General features: G+C 35.7%; 1 pseudogene; it reads right to left on the bottom strand.

Annotated features, from left to right (window-relative positions):
* Positions 1-297: 297 nt before the first annotated feature.
* Positions 298-16,025, bottom strand: LOC115994347 (annotated as a pseudogene).
* Positions 16,026-18,157: the final 2,132 nt, after the last annotated feature.

Here is an 18,157-nt window from a genome sequence, read left to right on the forward strand (position 1 = left end):
TTCTAGAAAAAAAGAAGTAATTACATTTAATATTTTTTAAAAAAAAAATTTGGGAAACAATAAGTGCAACATTGGACTTTTACATGATCTAAAGTTGTAATTTAATTAAGAAACATTCGAGTTTGAAAATGGAGACATTTATTTTATTTTATTTTTATTATAAATTACAGACACTATAGAAGATAGAAAAAAAATTTCTTAAAAAGAATAAAGAAAAAAAAAAAGAAGATAGAAAAGAAATGAACTTCAAGTCTATATTTGGAGATGGTATGATAGAAAAGAAATGAGAATAGTCATTAATTTTTCATCTTATTTCTTGAGGAATTTCTTAAACCAGAGGGCAGACAGTTTGGGATGTCTTTTCAATCCATTTTTGTAGTCTACATAGTTGATGCCAAACCGAATGGTGTAACCTAAATTCCATTCAAAGTTGTCCAATAATGACCATGCAAAATATCCCTTCACATTAACACCATCCCTACATTAGAAAAAAAGAAGAAAAAAAAAGGATCAATTGGACTTTAGACACAATAATATTCATAATTGTTAATATGACATATTGATATTAGTAGTAATAAAGTCATATTAGTGTTAGATTTGAAAGAGAGCGGTCTTCTTTACTTACTTGATAGCTCTATGAATATACTGAAAATGGCGATAGAAATAATCAATTCTATAGTTGTCTGCTAGGGCTTCCTCAAGCGATAATGTAGGATCATTGAACTCATCAGTTCCTATAATATTGTGGTAGATTTTTAGTTTCAGATGTAAATCAAACTACCATTCCTTTCAAATTTTATATTTCTATGGCTAGCACCATAACTTTATGTGATCATAATTAAAAAGTTCAAAAGAAAATTACCATTCTCGGTAATGAAAATTTGTGGGTCATGGTACTTTCTCTTTATGTATAATAGAAGGTCTCGAATTCCTTTTGGATAGAGACGGAGCCATTCTGAAGCAGCCTGAATGTGATTATAATAAAAAAGTTAAACTTCAGTAAAGATTTGGTATAAAACTCTCTTTTTCCAGCCTCTAATTAATGAAATGATGCCACATCTTTTTTTTGTTTCTTTTCAAATGGGAGAATAGGGAATATCACACACGATAACAAGTTAACAACAGAAAATCCTATTAATCTCGATTGTTCAGTTTTTAGATAAAAATATAAAAAACAAGAAAGAACAGGGTAAAACCCCAACGCCATAGAACCCATCAGGGAACTGACCAGAAGCACCAACCGGTAGGAGAAGCAGCTGGAGATTCTCAAAAGCTTCAGAGTTATCATGAATTAATATGTCTTTTCATATCAGAAAAAAAAAAAAAAAAATTAATGTCTTTTTGTTAACCCTTAGGGATTACATAATTTGCTTTGAAATCTTTTTCTTCAAATGCTATGGGATATTGTTAGTTATTCACATTTCGTTGCATTTTTCGTACTGTATGTGTCTATTTTTAGGATTAATGAAAAGACGTTAATTTATGTTAATATCAAAATCTAGAGCTATAGAGAATTTCGGCGGCTTCTCCTAGTAGCTGGCGTTCCCGGTTTGTTCTCCAATTATATTTCTATGGCATTGGGTTGTTTTTGGTTTATTATTATTATTATTATTATTATTTTAGAGAGTGTTTCAACCTATAGCATCTGTAATTTGTAAATGCGTGTAGTATTTCAAATTTTGCCATTTAAAAAAAAAAATTGATGTGCCATTATTTTATTATAGGGTGTAAAAGGAGGATTTAAATCAAAACTTATTGAATTTAAACACTTAAAAGAAAATGAAGTTTGTTATAAGAATATCCAACAAAATACTACAATTTGTTGTCAAATTATTTATGGATTTTTCTAATCAAACTAAAATCAATATAAGATAATTTCTGTGGGGCCCAATAATTCATGGACCAGGCCCATTTGCCCTTAGAGAGTCCAAAGGCCCGAGCCGAGGAGAACTACGACCCAAGCTCTACAATGCAGAGCACCAAACATTTTTGTGGTGCAGCCAAGGACAACTCAGTCCTCGGCAGATCCAAAACCTCACCAAAAGAAGAAGGATAAAACCGGTATAGGGCCAAGCTTAAAAGAGAATCTAAGAATATCCGGGAAAGCTGCTCTCATTGCCATTCAATGTGCTGCCCCTGACAGAGCCGTACTCTTTAGCTTTATCAAACCATCCCCAACAATTCCGGGATTGGACTGATGGGACAAATGTCAGTTCTTGTAAAGATTGACCCTACACGTGGACGAAGGACAGCGAATGCAAGCTAGTATAAAAGAAGAAAGTAAGTAAATCTGAAGGGGAGTCCCATCCCACCTCAGAGAAAGAAAGACTACATGGGGGAAAACATCTCAACAACACCGGACTTCACTGAAGAAAGTCCGTCGTTGGGTAACCAGGATAAGGCCTCAATGATCCTCGGATCAACTCCGAGGAGTCCCATCCCAGAGGGTGCGACGCCTTAGGGCTTAAATGTTCAAGCCCAACTCCTTTTTTCTACATGAATTCCTCTAAAACCATGACCGGGCATCGCCCCTTGACCAGCGGCTAGCTTTTCAAGCCCACTCTCTACAAATCATATTGTGAGGGACCTTTATTGTGTGAGCCCAAAAATGTTAATGGGCCGCAAAGGAATCGTGTCCTTACAATTGGCGCCGTCTGTGGGAAGGCTTGCGCGCCGGCGCAGGTGGCGGTGATATCAACTCATTGGCAAGCAGAAATTTCTGGGATCTCCTCCGTCTCCGGCGACATATAGTTGTTGCTCCGACGTAAACTTCTGCTAGGGGCTACGCCTCACAGTGCTAAGGGCGCGGGCGTCTCTAGGGGCTTCCAGCCTCAGGCCAACTGTCCCCGCCCTGGTGTAGGGGCTGGTGGTTGAAAAATAAAACAAGTAAAAAGATCATAAGTTTTGGACAGAACCAAGGTCTTGCATGGTCCTCGGACTCAAGCCTATGGGGAAACCAAGTACATAAAAAGATCATAAGTTTTGGGCAGAACCAAGGCCTTGCATGGTCCTCGGACTCAAGCCTATGGGGAAACCAAGTACATAAAAAGATCATAAGTTTTGGACAGAACCAAGGCCTTGCATGGTCCTCGGACTCAGGGGAAACCAAGTACTAAAAAAATCTTACAAGTTTTGGACAGAACCAAGGCCTTGCATGGTCCTCGGACTCAAGCCTATGGGGAAACCAAGTACATAAAAAAATCTTACAAGTTTTGGACAGAACCAAGGCCTTGCATGGTCCTCGGACTCAAGCCTATGGGGAAACCAAGTACATAAAAAGATCTTATAAGTTTTGGACAGAACCAAGGCCTTGCATGGTCCTCGGACTCAAGCCTATGGGGAAACCAAGTACATAAAAAAATCTTACAAGTTTTGGACAGAACCAAGGCCTTGCATGGTCCTCGGACTCAAGCCTATGGGGAAACCAAGTACATAAAAGAAATCTTACAAGTTTTGGACAGAACCAAGGCCTTGCATGGTCCTCGGACTCAAGCCTATGGGGAAACCAAGTACATAAAAAAAATCTTACAAGTTTTGGACAGAACCAAGGCCTTGCATGGTCCTCGGACTCAAGCCTATGGGGAAACCAAGTATAAAGAAGATCATAAGTTTTGGACAGAACCAAGGCCTTGCATGGTCCTCGGACTCAAGCTATGGGGAAACCAAGTACATAAAAATTACAAGTTTTGGACAGAAACCAAGGCCTTGCATGGTCCTCGGACTCAAGCCTATGGGGAAACCAAGTACATAAAAAGATCATAAGTTTTGGACAGAACCAAGCCTTGCATGGTCCACTCAAGCCTATGGGGACTACAAGTCCTTGCAACCTCAAGTATGGGGTAGAAAGATCATAAGTTTTGGACAGAACCAAGGCCTTGCATGGTCCACGGACTCAAGCCTATGGGGAAACCAAGTACATAGAAAGATCATAAGTTTTGGACAGAACCAAGGCCTTGCATGGTCCTCGGACTCAAGCCTATGGGGAAACCAAGTACTATGGCACATAAACCTTAAGATCCATCCGAAGAGAACTCCTCGTTAACAGTTGGGTCAATCCCTTAATTGCACGGGTTCCCCGGTCTACCCTCGGATCCCCCGTGCCAAAGGGAATGGTGCGATACGGTACAGCATATTACCCGAAAGCACAAAGTCCTTCGCTACTCGACTATCATCTCGGACGAATTGTTTAGAGTTTATCGTTCTCGGGAATTGGTCTAGCGTGCATCGCACAGCACTCAACAGCTATCCCGGTTAGTTCCATGAATTTAATCTATTGAGGATTACCATTGTTATACTTGATAATATTTGCGAGTTTAAACTAGTAAGGATTTGTGTTAAAGTATTCTTCTGCCCAGAATATTGTTAAAGGCAGGCTTAGACTTAATATTCAGGCCCAAAGTGGTTGTTGCAAAAAAAAAAAAAAAGAAAAAAAAGAAAAAAAAAGAAAAGTATGTATAAAGAAATAAACACATCTTTTATTAAGACAAAAGAACAGTACAATGTACAATAAAAGCTGAAACAAGCTTACACTAGAGTTAACTGCGTAAGCAAAAGAAAAGTACAAAAGAGTGAAGATGATGCCGAGGAGATAGCTCAGAGGAGAGATTGGCTACTGTTCCAAGATGTCGTCTAAGGAAACTATTCCTCGACGCTTCTACATGCCCATAACTCAGGCAGCCAAAGAACCTGACCTCAGGCTAACACCATCTACAGAAAAGATGCAGGGAGCCGGAAATTGGGAAGCCCCCGCAGAAATTTGCCTGCTACAAGGCAGACGGCGCTGATGGCGGAAATTCCTTCTTCGGACATACCAAAAATCTGGCATGACCAGAACCTGCTTCGGATTTTGACTAAAAGAGGGAGAAACATCCTTTCCCCTCTCTCGAACTGGAATATTCTCTTGAGTCTATGCCTCCTTTGCCCGTACCTCACTATCTGGAGTCTCAGGAAGACACGGCGCCTTTGTGGCGGAGAGAGCTCCTTTGCCCCAATCCTCGCCTCAAACATGATGTACTAGGAGAGGAGACTGAAGGATTTGTGCGAAGGTAAAGCAACTTTCTCTCCTATTTATTTAAAAGATGAGGTGATGGCATTTAATTCACGCAGCGTCCCAAGGAACGCTACAGACAAAATGTCTCCGGCTCGATTTCCAATGTCGTCTGCAACCCTGAGATTAAAGGAGCCTCGTGAAGGCGCACCTCGAACACCGGGACGCCAAAAAGTACCGCGTGACCAAAGACTACGGAAATGCCTCTAAATCTGTGGGCCTAATAAATTCGCGTCCCGGGCCCGTTCTACATGGAGGCCCACGGACTACGGCCCACGCCGGGGAATAACCGTTGCCGAGGACAACCTCCTGCTCGGAAACTTGTGAGATACTTGAGGAAAGACCAAGTGCGTAAAAAGAGCATAAAGTTTTGGACAGAACCAAGGCCTTGTATGGTCCTCGGACTCAAGCCTATGGGGAAACCAAGTACAAAATTTTTATTATTACAAGTTTTGGACAGAACCAAGGCCTTGTATGGTCCTCGGACTCAAGCCTATGGGGAAACCAAGTACAAAAATTTTTATTATTACAAGTTTTGGACAGAACCAAGGCCTTGTATGGTCCTCGGACTCAAGCCTATGGGGAAACCAAGTACAAAATTTTTTATTATTACAAGTTTTGGACAGAACCAAGGCCTTGTATGGTCCTCGGACTCAAGCCTATGGGGAAACCAAGTACAAAATTTTTTATTATTACAAGTTTTGGACAGAACCAAGGTCTTGTATGGTCCTCGGAATCAAGCCTATGGGGAAACCAAGTACAAAAATTCCTATTACTACAAGTTTTGGACGGAACCAAGGCGTTGTACGTTCCTCGGACCCAAGCCTACGGGGAAACCAACTACTCGGATAAGAAAAGGTTTGAATTTCGCAAGATGGGCTACTTGATAAAAAGGTCAGGTCACTTCATCCACGGCTTAAACACCCTAAAGGGTTAGGCCCAACGAAGGTGTAAGGAAGGTGCTAGAACGCCCCAGTATTCATTGGCCTAAGAGGGCTGTTCATCTGGTGGGTGATATGTCTTCAAATGGTTATTTCTCACACGGCATCAAGCCTTCAGTTCTCTCCTCGGCTAGCATGGGTAATTATTACTTTTCACTGGTCGGCCTTATTATGCCAAGCATTTTTATTAGAGTTATGGCGACATCTTTTTATTATCAAGTATTTTGGTCTTAGTTGACATTGATCTAGATGCTATATTATTGTGCCGAGCGGCGCTTGCAAATTTATAAAACAGAGACAAAACATGCAAAATGAAATAGAAACAACTTTTATTAATATGAAAAATTATTACAATGTACAAAAAGGGGCTTCAACAAGCCTATACAAAAGAGGGGCTGCCGAAGCAGCACTAACATCCACAGTACAGATAAGCAAACGGTCAAGCGCCTTTTAAACTTGTCTTCAAAGTCTCTCCAATCTCTGCCTCATTGTTGCTCATACTAAGAGAAGAACTCACTTCAAAAAAAAAAAGAATGAAGAAGAAGGAAATAGTAAGGAAGAAATCAATGAAGAAGATGGAGGAGATGAATGAAGAAGATGGAGGACATGAGTAAGAGAAGGAGGAGAAGAAGAGGGGGAGAGATGAAAAGATAAAGAGAGGAGCAAAAGAGGGAGAAGGACAGCACCAGGGCGGAACTGGTGCTGGGAAGACTATAAGAGGAAGGCGGAGGAGGGCACCAGTGAGCAAAGAGAGGGAGAAGCAGAAGCACTTCGCCCCTGCCTCAGCCCTGACTCCTAACACACTGGTGCCATGTTAGGTACGCTCGTGAGGAGCCGGGTGGTGCTGGTATTAGGTGTTCTCGACTCAGTCACGCCGAGAATTCGACGTGACGAGCCCCTGCTTCGGATTTTGGCTGAAAGAGAGGCGGGACAGATCTTATGTCTGCGCCATCCTTGCCCTGATCGAGCCATTTCAAGCTTTATCAGAACATGGTGTTTTGAGGAGGGGCATGGTTCCTTCATCATTCGTTATGGTAGGCGTATACTGATATGGTGTATAACAAACGGGCTAAGCAGACGCTAAAGGAGGCTACGGGTTTCAGATCTCAGAAGGAAGGAAAGGAGTCTGCACGAAAGTGATGGCCTCCTGCTTGCCTTCTTATAGGAAGGGCAAAACGGAGGGTATTAAATGCATTCAAGTTTCCAAAAGAATCTGAAGAAAAAGAGGCGTCCGTTCCATTTCCCCACCTTATCAGATGAGCCGCCGGACATAAATGAGCCTCGTAAAGGGGATTCATTAAGGGCGCGTCTGGGACAGCCAAGCGGCAGGAGTAGATCACGAGCAGATTAAACGAAATCCCTTGAAAACCGGCTAACTTCCTGGACAGGTGGAAAACCGCTCACATAAATGCGGGGTTGAACTAAACAAGCCATATTAAGGGTCCGGGTTTGCCAAAACCCTCCTTTCCAACCCGGAAGTCGGATAGAAGGGTTTTGAGGGGCTATTGTGGGGCCCAATAATTCATGGACCAGGCCCATTTGTCCTTAGAGAGTCCAAAGGCCCGAGCCGAGGAGAACTACGGCCCAAGCTCTACAATGCAGAGCACCAAACATTTTTGTGGTGCAGCCGAGGACAACTCAGTCCTCGGCAGATCCAAAACCTCACCAAAAGAAGAAGGATAAAACCGGTATAGGGCCAAGCTTAAAAGAGAATCTAAGAATATCCGGGAAAGCTGCTCTCATTGCCATTCAATGCGCTGCCCCTGACAGAGCCGTACTCTTTAGCTTTATCAAACCATCCCCAACAATTCCGGGATTGGACTGATGGGACAAATGTCAGTTCTTGTAAAGATTGACCCTACACGTGGACGAAGGACAGCGAATGCAAGCTAGTATAAAAGAAGAAAGTAAGTAAATCTGAAGGGGAGTCCCATCCCACCTCAGAAAAAGAAAGACTACATGGGGGAAAACATCTCAACAACACCGGACTTCACTGAAGAAAGTCCGTCGTTGGGTAACCAGGATAAGACCTCAATGATCCTCGGATCAACTCCGAGGAGTCCCATCCCAGAGGGTGCGACGCCTTAGGGCTTAAATGTTCAAGCCCAACTCCTTTTTTCTACATGAATTCCTCTAAAACCATGACCGGGCATCGCCCCTTGACCAGCGGCTAGCTTTTCAAGCCCACTCTCTACAAATCATATTGTGAGGGACCTTTATTGTGTGAGCCCAAAAATGTTAATGGGCCGCAAAGGAATCGTGTCCTTACAATTTCCTATATTAATGATCTATTTTAGAAATATTTTTATTGGAAAAAAAAATTCTAAGTTGGATTACATAGTTCTTTCCTTTTGATTCAAAGACTTTTAGCTATCTTCCCTTTTAAATCCTTTTGTTTGTTTGTTTGTTTGCTTTATAATTGATAGTTAACATTTGAACTCTCGATGTTTTCACAAGAAATATTAAAATGTGTCAATTAGTTGAATTACAAGACTTATTTTATTCTTTCTCAAAAAAAAAAAAAAAAGACTTATTAATTTATTTAATTCTTTTCAATTTTTAATAATATATGACCCGTGACATTTTTAGAAACTCAATGATCTTAAAAATCTATGCAAACCACACAAAATTTGATAAATGACATTTGTTTCACTTAATTACTTTTCTTTGATTATCATACTACCTCAGATAAGGATGCTAATAAATAACTAAATTGTTATTTTATTTTATATATATATATATATATATATCCATAAGTTGTGAGAAAATTAAACTATTTAAGAATTATATAAAAGAAAAAAAAATTGAATCAAACTGTTTAATCATCTTAAGATCTGTATCAATCTTATGTATGTTCAATTTCATACGCACTTTTGGACCGATGGGATGCCATTGCACTCAACTGCCTCAACAAAAGAAAAGAAAAAAAAAAGCAAGGTCTTGTTAGTACGTATGAGTTACATAAGAAAATCAGAATCATGGTCCAAATGTTTGAGTTCGTACAAGAAATATTAGCTCTTAAATCTGTTATATAGCTTGCGTGTTCAACTTTGGAGTGAAGTGCATCGGCTACATAATTAGCAGTATAGTAGTTTAGCCCTAGAAAATCCAATGACCCTTTCACTAGCTTGGATTGGTCTTTTGTGAATTTGGGTAATCGGTCGCCAACTAGAGATCGCATGCTATGTGGATAGTCACCATTGGTTAAGGGATCCATAAACCTAGCACAAACCACAAAATTTTAAGTCTTTATTAAACTAGCAAAGGTGTTTCTATTCTTTGTAAATGACTAGCAAACAGTGAAATAGATGTCCAAAACAAAGAGTCAAGCAGTTTTAGTATACTTACCACCCAAACTTGAAATCAAGGGCTCTTAGCGCAGCATCATGGTCATGCCTTGCGTTAGAAAATGGCACATACCAGTCTGTATTTAGGGATATACCCATAATGCCTTTCTGTACTTGCTGCACATAGCGAAAGCTTGCTTATTTATAAAGACACACTCAAGCTAATGGAATTGTATTTTTGTCTACTTTTAACAAATTAATTCATAAGTTTTCAATACAAAGAGTTAATCCACTTGCACACTAACAGGAAAGATAAATGCTTAATCAATTACTAATACTGAAAATAAGTTGAACTTGTAAATTTATCTAAGTTTATCATCACTGCAAAAGAAAAAAGTAGTAAAATAAACATAAAAGCAATTTGGTGCGTGGAACCTGATACTTTTGCTTGTAAATTTTGACCGCGGATGCATGAGCAAGAAGCTGATTATGTGATACCAAATATGGTTCTGTCCCAGAATCTCCACCGGTACAATTTAACTGTTGCCAACTAGAACACCGGCCTGGAGGTGATGTCCCCATAACATAACCAGCATTGGTGTAGCTCAATGGTTCATTTAGTGTGATCCAATGCTTGACACGATCACCAAATTCTTTAAAGCAAAGCTCAGCATAATCCCGAAAATCATTCCTAAACATAAACATGCAAAAGTATCCAAACTATTTAATAATTGACATTACACTAATTAATTGTGCATTTGTACGTGAGCATGTCATTTATAGCATGATTCAATTATAGATCTAGAAGGCCTAACTATCCATAGAGCAAAAGCTATCTTTTATTTAAGATATATATATATATATATATATATATAATTCTATAGTTAGGAGAAAGGAGATTTGAATTTGTATGTCTCCAATCTGTATTGGAAACATACAAATTACAAATTACAAATTATTATTATTATTATTATAAGTGATTGATATAAATAATGACTAAATTACAAATTATAGAAATTACACTTTCTAACTTTTACAAATTTTCAATTCAATCATGTGAATTCCATGTTTCTCATTTCAATCCTTTATCTTTAATATATTTTCAATTTAGTCATTCTTTGTAATTATTTCCAATCTCAATGTTAGTTTTAATATTTTTCATTTTTCAAAAGCATTTCATTTTAGTGGAACATATTGGATTGGAATTGTGGGTTAATATTACGTTAATGTATCATATCATGGTCTCACATTAAAAAAATTCGATGATAAATTCTTAACAAATGATATCAAACTCAATAATTCTAAAAGACAATGAGCTAGCAACTTCACAAATAAGTCATTAATTAAAAACAATAATAAAAAAGGGCCCCCGTTTGATTCCTTATCTTCAAAATGGGTCATCAATTTGAATTTTAGAGATCATAATCACAATAAAATTTGTGAAATGTAAACTAATTTGAATTCAGATGAATAAAATGATTAATCATAAGGTAACCACTTACACAATATGAGGACTCAAAAAACCACCGTACTCATCTTCTAGTGTCTAAGGAGGATCCAAGTGCAACAGGGTCACAAAGGGCTGTATACCTGCATTCAATCATAGCAAACAACAATGAATTAATAGCGCATGATAAGTTGATGACATGTGATAGAATTTAAGAATCATTCATGACCTCTGGCAAGGAGCCTATTGATTAGTTTGTTGTAGTATTTGATTCCTTCCCTATTCACGCCTCCAGATAGTTTTCCTTCTGAAATTAGTCTCAAAGAGGAGATTGTTAGGAACATAATTTGTCACAAAACAATAGTCATTTCATTCCAGTCTAAGATGTGTACTTGATGTACCCATTTTTATGTTCATCTCATTGGATGGTTCTAACCTTTTATGGGATTATGAAAAGGATAATCTTACTTGGCAGTACTCGAGACCATGAGATGGAGAATCTGTATGCATCTAAGCCCATCTTTTTCATAATCCGAACATCTCCCTATAATGTTTAATCACAAAGCATATATAACTTGTTAGAAAAATTTGAAATGATAATTTTTTATATTGTAATTATCTTGTATTTGGTTAGATATGCTCAATAATTAGAAAAAAACATGTGCCAAAATTTTATTATATATTAGTACATGTGGCAAACATATTTGGGCCCTAAATGTAAAAAAAGTCAAAACACAAAAGTTAATGGCAAATTAGGAGCAAACACACACACACACACACACACACACACACACACACACACACATATATATATATATATATATATATAACAACGGTAGAAAGGATGAAAAGAACCCCAATTCTCTTTATAAAGGAAACAAAACTATGCATTTGTGCTACAAAACTCTTGTTAATTAGGAGCTGAATAATATGTGTGGTTTTCTTTCCAATTTTTAGTATGAACGTGGAACAACATATATACCTTGTAGCGATGATATTGATCGATAGCTATGTCTCCATTGCTTCCATTCGCTATCTTACCTGCAATTTCATTAATTGTAAGGATTTTTTTTTCTCTTTTTTACTATTTAGGAACTAGTAATTATAGCCATAAGAAAAAAATGGAACTAGTACTTGAGCCTGATCACCATAACATGTACACTTATTTCTAGTTTAGGCTTTAGAGATCAGTTGTGGAAGAAAGGAAGGAAATAGGGGAAAATGAAGAAAATTAAATACCAAAAAATAGGAATGTGAAGGTTTATTGTTTACATTGTCGTTGCTCTTGCTGTCATTGTTGTTCTTCTTCTTCTTTCTTTGACTTCTTTTTTTGCTATTTTTGAAACAAAATAAATTGTGTAGTTTCAAATTATGCATAAAAAATACATTTATGGATTGAATAGTAATTGACATTTAATTGACACAAAATTTGACATGTGTGTTAAGTGCATAAAAATATGCAATTTATCAGTTATATTTTTAAAACATGTAGCCTGCTAATTTTTTTGAGGCGAGTTATAGCTTTAGGCTATAACCAAGTTTGCAGGCAAATTTTATCCCAAAAAACATGTGTATTGCCTTACTAAATTAGATTATAAGTTCCCATTTAAAAAAAAAAAAAAAAAAATTTTGACTAAAAGTGTTTGCTTCCAAAAGAAAGAAAGAAAGAAAGAAAGAAAAAAACTCTATTCACAAACTAACAAATACTAATATAGACAAATTGCAACATCGGGTTTACGAGTTACAACACATAAACAGTCATAAAAAATTTATTTATTTTGATAATTTGACAGTTGGAGGAGAGGGGATTTGAATTCTAAATATCTCATTTGAAAACATTAGCAAGTATCGACCAATTGAATTACAAGGGTCTTAACTAAACTCACAACATTAAGGGTCCGTTTGGATACAACTTATTTTTGCTGAAACTGAAAACACTGTAACAAAATAATTTTTAAATGTGTGAATAGTACTGTGGGACCCATTTTAATATTTTTTTAACCCGTGAACAGTGCTAAACAATGCATGAACAGTACTCAACAATGCGTAAATAGTGCTCTTGTCCCCTAAAACAGAAACGTGTGCAGGGGAAAAAAAAAAAAGGTAAAATGCAAAACGCAAAACGTGCATTTCATCCGGATCCAAACACTCATTAAGATTCTCCCAAATTGAAATGAATTATTTCTTGGTTTAAATTAAATATTATATATTTAAAGGTGGGCAACCATCCATACCAAATGGCTAGTCAAGAGTTACAACATTCAACTCCTTTATTTTCCTAGTTTTTCTATGAAAAGAAGGCAGTTTCTCATGAGCTGAAATGCAAAACAAACCCTCTAAGTTTTACTGCAATTCATTTCAATCCTCTCACTTTACTTTCATTCATTTTAGTCCTCTATTTTTCAATTTTATTCTATGAAGATCTCTCAATCAAATTTTATTAAATTTTTTTAAAAAAAAGTTTCTGAAAAATATTTTTCAATTATTAATTGGATTTTTTTAATTTAAAAAAATTTGTTAAAAAAATTAAAAATTTGGACAATTAACAACAAATTTTAATAGAAGTTGATGGAGAGGCCTTAATTGAATAAACTTGAAATCTAGATGACTGAAATGAATGAAAAGGAAAGTTAAAGAACTAAAATGAATTCTAGTAAAACATAAATAGTGGGTTTTGCATTTAGGATTCTCCTTATTTATTTATTTTTTAGATAGATAGAATTCTACTCTAATCTAATCTAAGTGTATATGTGAGTGAAGCACTTTCTAGGAGACTGGAACCCCAACCCTTACCCCTCACACCCCACAAGCACTTATACTTATGGAGTAACCATCACACCAAAGGTATGAGGTGGTTTTTAAGTTTCTTACTTATTTTGACATGTTCATAGTTTTCTTTTCATCATCACACCCCACAAGCACTTATACTTGTGGAGTAACTATCACACCAAAGGTGTGAGGTGGTTTCTAAGTTTCTTACTTATTTTGACATGTTCATAGTTTTCTTTTCATCATCACACCCCACAAGCACTTATACTTGTGGAGTAACTATCACACCAAAGGTGTGAGGTGGTTTCTAAGTTTCTTACTTATTTTGACATGTTCATAGTTTTCTTTTCATCATTTTCCAATACTAGTAAACCTTCAGACACAAAAATTACACAAAAAATTTCACAAGCTAAATGATCATATGCATTACGTTTACAATACTAATTTGCCCGCAGGTTTTCACAATATATAGAAGCTCAGGCAAGCAAGAGCGTATACTCCAGTCTCTTGGAGTTGGTTCCGTAGACAAAGTTAAGGCCAGTGTAAAACAGGAAGAAGTAAAAAGAATTTTATAATGCCACTACTTGTACATAAAATTGAGCAGCTATTTTGCTTTGTCTAATACCACATGCTTCGATTTATTCCTATTAAACTCTTGAAATCCTCATAGTTATCTCAATTTCCTAGCCTTTTATCAACACGCACACTGTTTGTTTGTTTGGTTCATGAGGTGAGGTAAGAAAAATGATCTTCTTCATTTGAAAAGGATCAATCTTGATAATAAGATAACTAATGACTAACGAGTGTAATTCAAATTCAAGTACAACTAAAAATAAGGGAGTCAATTTTATATCGGAGGATATACCGATTTTGTTAATAGAATGATATATTTCAATATCGGTGAACCGTTTTGAAATTATCGCTAATTATATAATAATTATAATTATAATATCAATAATAAGTATACTATTTATACATTAAAAAAGAAATTATTATTGTACAATTAACATAGTTTGTTTGTTTGATTTTGTTTTTGTTTTTGTTTTTTTTTTTATTTTTTTGAATATGCACACTAGTGTAAGTACTTCTTTTGTTCTCAAATTGTACAGAGGGCAGACAAGTACTCCCCAAGCCACGTGTCCAATCGGATGGGTAAAAAGTGTACAAGAAGACTAGTCTCTTTCACTTCCCATCAGACCACAAGTTTCAAAATGTGCATAGATATTCACGAAGGAAAAAACAAGGAAAAGATGGGGATGAGGCGACAAACTTGAAACTGTGAACTGAGAAACAGCAGCAGCTTGGCCGATCTGCAATGACTTGTGAGCAAATTTTTCAAAGATTTTAATAAGCATCAACTTCTTCTTCTCTTGTTATTCTTTTTCTAAGCCCTCCCTTGGAGGTTTTGGTTTCGGCCCGGTATCAAATTACCGGCCGAAATCCAGAATTTACTCCGGTATGGCCGGAACAAGCCGGTATTTTAGCCGGAACGAAATAGTAGATTTTCTGTACCGGCCAAGGTTCCGGCACGGTAAATACCGGCCGTACACGAAATTAACTTTACTGGCTAAAAATGGGCTACCAAATATCATGCCATTAATTCTCTCCAAACCACCCGTTACAAATCAATGAATTAATTTGTAACAGTTGTACATTCCTTAAGTTTAGTTGATTACTATAACTGTAAATCCCTATAGTTTATGTGATTTTTTTTTTTTAGGAAAATGCTAAAGGTTCTAAAATTTTTACAACATAAAATCTACAAAGGGATGTGACTATATATATGATCGGTAGACTTTAACCACGTCATGTTTGAAATATGTTTTGGTGAATAGTGATATATAAGTTTGTTTGCTAAATATAATGAAAGTTGAAATATCTCTAGCACTACGTTTGTTGTAATTGTAAATCCCTACAATTTTTGGAATTGTGTTCGTAGTCTTTACCATATAATTTCACAATTTACATTGCTTTATTTACCTACCTTTATTAATTTTTTAAATGACAGAATCTCCTCATTCTGTATTTCTTTAATTTTAATAATAATGATTCATAATAAATTTTATAAATCTAAAAGTGTATAAGACAATCATGTTACTCAAAATTTTAAATGAGATGATAGTTGTACATTGTTGGAGAGAGAGAGAGAGAGAGAGAGAGAAAGAGACCTGTATATCTATGAGCAAAAGTGTCCCACGTACTTGGTCCTCTACCATCTTCATTTACAGCACCTTCATACTGGAAATTTGAAAGAGCACATATGTGCATGTAATAATATTGATCATATGCTTGACATCTCTGGACATTTGCAGCTATAAAACTATGATACAATAAATAAACATAGAGGAAATTGTGACTTAGTTACTTGATAAGCCGCTGATGCTGTCCCAAAAGTAAAACCTCTGGGAAAACTAGTCCGGTTGAGGGAAGCAATGCCATGGCTTGGTGAAACAGCAATACCATTCGTCAATAAGCCAAGAAGAACTAGGAGGCCTAAGACTGGATGGCCTTGAAATGCCATAATTAATTTTAGTTTTTGTGCGTGTGTGTGGCACTAGGTGTTTTTAATAGAGAAGCACTATATAATCTAATTTTTTTTAAAAAAAAAAAAAGAAAAAGGAGAAAGGACAGGAATACGTTTGAGATCATAGCTGTTGTTCAACTGATTGTTGGACATTTTCATCGATTTCTATACCATAAATTGTGCACCACTCCTTATACCACTAATAAAAAATTGACACCTATCTGCTTTTGTTTTTTCTCCTTCTCACGGGAGAGGCAAACATGATTGTGCAATTGTACCAGATCTCAATCCTTGCACTTCCTACTTGTGATGTAATTAACTTCAGCACTTCTTTTTTCTTTTTTCATTTTTTATTTTTTGCTTCTTGTCATGGCTTCCTCACCTTTGGTCCTCACTCTTCAATAATTCAATTCGCTATGCCGCCCCAATTTTTTCTTTCAATATTAGTTTGTTGGCTTATATATTTTTTATTTTGTCTTATAAGAATTTTGAACTTGTTCTATTTCTCACCGATTATCTATCTCAAATATTTTTCTTGTATAGTTTTTTTTTTTTTTTTTTTTCAAGTATAGAAATGCACGTTGTTAAAAATGGCAGTATGCCTTTTAATCAAGTGAAAAACAATAAATCAAGAGAGAGAGAGAAAATGCTAGTATTAATTATGGGAAAATTTTTAGGTATTCCCGGAGTACCATAAATGCGTACTTCCTATCTCACATAAATAGTAAGTCTCACCATGAATTTAATTAGTGGGATTCACCATTCATGTGAGAAAAAAGAATATGCATTTATAGTATTACGGTAGTACACAATAATTTCTCTTAATTATGAATGAGGTGGAAAGTAATAGCATTTAATGATTTTTTTTAGCTATTAGATCACTTATAAATCTACAGTCTAGAAAATGTGTAACTTTATGAGAGTTACACTAGGTGTAACTTGAACCTATCTCTCTCTCTCTCTCTCTCTCTCTCTCTCTATATATATATATATAGATGGGTTTAAGTTACACTTGGTGTTACTTCACAAGAGTTAGGGCCAGACCCAAGAGGGCTCGGGCCCTTCTGGCCCAAAAAACAATTTTTTTTACTTATTATATTTTTCATTTTTGTAGTTGGGCCCACTATTAGCAAAAAGGTTTTTACCACCAAAGCACAAAAAAAAAAAAAAAAAAAAGTGTTATTGGAGAAGCTAAAGCTAAGGTTTTGTTTGGTAATCATTTTTGTTTTCTATTTTCAAATACTTGTTTTGGGGAGTATAAAGAAAAAATAATTTTCTTGTATTTTTGAAATTAAAAACACGTTTGGTTAGTTAAAATTAAAAAGATAGTTTTCTGAAGGAAAAAATAGAAAATATTAAAATATGCTGTTACTAAGATTTGAACTTTAATGCTAACTCATTAAATGAGACAGATTTATTAAATTAAATGCTTGTTTTCATCGACTTTTAAAAATTAAAAACTAAAAACAACCTTTTGCATATTTTTAGTTTGCTTCACAAATTGAGTTTTGAGAACAATTTTTGTTTTCTGTCCATTTCGTATTGCCAAACAAGTTTTTTAATCTCAAAAATAGAAATTTGTTTTTGAAAACAGAAAATAAGGGGAAAAAGCAGTTACCAAGTTGTTAAAAATAAAATACAATATTTTATTAAATAAATAAATAAATCCAAATCACAACTTGGAGCCAATAAAGTTTGTATTTTGAAAGTAGTAGGTTTTTAAGATTTGATTAAAAAGATAAGCTAGAATTTACAGTTGAATTTGAAAGTAATCCAAAATGCTTGGAGTCAATAAAGTTTGTATTTTAGAAGTATTACGTTTTTTAAGATTTGATTAAAAAGATAAGCTAGATTTTGTATTTGAATTTGAAAGTAATTCAAAATTCTTGGAGCCAATAGTTTTTGTATTGTGGTAATAGTAGGTTTTTCAAAAAAACTTTTTAAGAAACAGTATGTTTGGTAACAGTTTTTTCCATTTATTTTTTGTTTTCAAAAACTATTTTCTAATTTTGAGATTAAAAAACTTGTTTGGCAACCCAAAATGGATAGAAAACAAAAATTGTTCTCAAAACTCAATTTGTGAAGGAAACTGAAAACATGCAAATGGTTGTTTTCAATTTCTAATTTTCAAAAGTTAGTGAA

The sequence above is a fragment of the Quercus lobata genome, chromosome 1 (assembly GCF_001633185.2).
Source record: "Quercus lobata isolate SW786 chromosome 1, ValleyOak3.0 Primary Assembly, whole genome shotgun sequence".
NCBI lineage: Eukaryota > Viridiplantae > Streptophyta > Magnoliopsida > Fagales > Fagaceae > Quercus > Quercus lobata.